Below are 2,287 nucleotides of genomic sequence, written 5' to 3' on the forward strand. Positions count from 1 at the left end.
TTTCTTTCTTTCTTTCTTTCTTTCTTTCTTTCTTTCTTTCTTTCTTTTTCTTCTTCTTCTTCCTCTTCTTCTTCTTCTTCTTTTTCTCCTCCTCCTTTCTTCTCTCTCTCTCTCTTTCTCTCTCTCTCTCTCTCTCTCTCCCCCTCTCTCTTCTCTCTCTGTCTCTTTCTCTCTTTTCTTTTTGCTTGTACAGCTAGAAAGATAGAGCATGTATTAAGCATTTCCTATGTGCTCAGATGTTGTCTAGAGGAGTTATCCTTGAGCCACTGAGAGAATTTGAAGACTTTATCTCCCATCTCAATGGGGGCACTCAGCTCCCAGATTCTATAGGGCAGAGGTATCAAACATACAGTTTCCAACACTGCTGAGTGCAGCCTTAACCAGATTAAAATGTAATTGGCAAAAATTTAACAAAATAAGCCTTTGACTTTCTCAAGGTCACATAGCAAGTCAGTGATGAGGACGAGGAGGAGAACCCAGGCTTTCCTGATTCTCAAGTCCCCAGCTTTTCTCACCATACTCAGGCCACTTTGACTTTTCTTAGAGGGCTGCTGGTGATTTGATAAGATAGGTCTTGTCTTGTACTTTTGCCATATACCTATGCCCTTCCTAAAAAAGCCTGAAATTAATCTAGTCACCTTCCCTTGAGGTCCCTTGCCAGCATACTGCTTAGGAATCCCCCCCAATAGGAATTGGGCAGATGACTCTACCTGGAAGGGCATTCATTTCTTCTCTGTAAATAAGGGCATTGGCCCAGACGGTGCCAGCTCGAGGTCTGTGATCCTCTGATGAGGGACTGATGAGACAGGAACAGCTGCGTTTCAAACATCAGCACCCATCCGAGCAAGCTGGAATAAGTCTCCAGATTCATTTTGTGAATCTGTTATTCCATTGCCCTTGAGCTGAGATTTATTGCACAGTCAGCATGCCCAGATGGTCTGTGCATTGTAAAAGGCATTTTAATAAAGACGTTGAACATCCTGACAGTGCCAGCCCTACCAAGGCAGAGGAGGCTACACCCACACAGGATGGTTTGAGGGGCCCAGGGAGTGGTTCTTTGCCCAAGAACAAAGAATAAAAGACTAGAGCTAGAAGGAGCCATATCAAATCCAACCCCTCCACTCCAGAGGGGAGGAAACTGAGGCCCAGGAAAGTTGATTGACTTATAGGATCAGGGATAGAGCTGGAAGGCACCTCAGAGGTCATTATATCCCACCCTCTCATTTTATGGAAGAGGAAACTGAGGCCCAGGGAAATTGTATGACTATATCTCTAGAGCCGGAAAGAATCTCAGAGGTCATCAAATCTACACCATTTTTATAGAGACAGAAACTAAGGCTCAAGGGTCAGTGACTTCATTCCCCTCTTGACTGTGCTTCTGACTCTTTAGGTTTTGCCACCATGATCCAGCTGTCTTCTCACCCTGGAAAATCCCTCAGTTCTTCTCACCTTGGAACATACAGACTTCCTTCTCCCACCGGTGAGTGCCTTCCAGGGCCGCCATTTTGGCCACACGATGCTTGATTGTCCTGCGGCTGTGCTTTTGGCTCTAACCGCTTTGACATCCTTCCCCACACACAGCCCAGATGAATGTCTTCTCTTCCAATAATGTTGCTGCTTCCTTCTCAGAGGCAGATTCACTGTGCAAGTTTCTCCATTGATGGAGCACGACACACCAATCCACCTGCCCATTACACAGGCACCTGACCTAGTAGTCATCCAGTCTCACTAAGCTAGGTACAAGCTGGGTCCACTTTCCCTCATCTGTAACCTTTATTCATACCCAAATCATTCCTGGTTTTCTCCCCCATTCTCGCTCATTCTAACACAGTTCACCCATTCTGCTGGGACCTCTGCAATCCTTGCTCTATTCTCAGCAAATTCTTCTGAAGCCTCAAATTTTCCAACCAACATTCCTATCACCTCCTTGTTTTGAGTGGAAACTTGGCTCTCTCCCTTGAGGACTCCATATGCCATGACCTTTTCCTCTGGAGACTGTTCCTTTTTCCCACTCCCCCCTGGCTCAAGGAGGAGGAGGAGGAGTGGGCCTTGGGTAGTTGCTCACCTCATAATCTTTCTTCCTCAGGGCCATTTCTTTTTTTTATTATTTTTTTTTATTTTTTAGGCAATTGGGGTTAAGTGGCTTGTCCAGGGTCACACAACTAAGGGCCATTTCTTCTCCCACTGTCCTTGAGGGACCTTTCCCGTTTTGACAGCTCTTCATTCCATCAATCACTTTCTCTTATTCTTTTTCCTATTTCCTACTGACCTCCAGGTCATTTTCTGG

Source organism: Vombatus ursinus, unplaced genomic scaffold (genome assembly GCF_900497805.2).
Source record: "Vombatus ursinus unplaced genomic scaffold, bare-nosed wombat genome assembly UNPS02014768.1, whole genome shotgun sequence".
Classification (NCBI taxonomy): Eukaryota; Metazoa; Chordata; class Mammalia; order Diprotodontia; family Vombatidae; genus Vombatus; species Vombatus ursinus.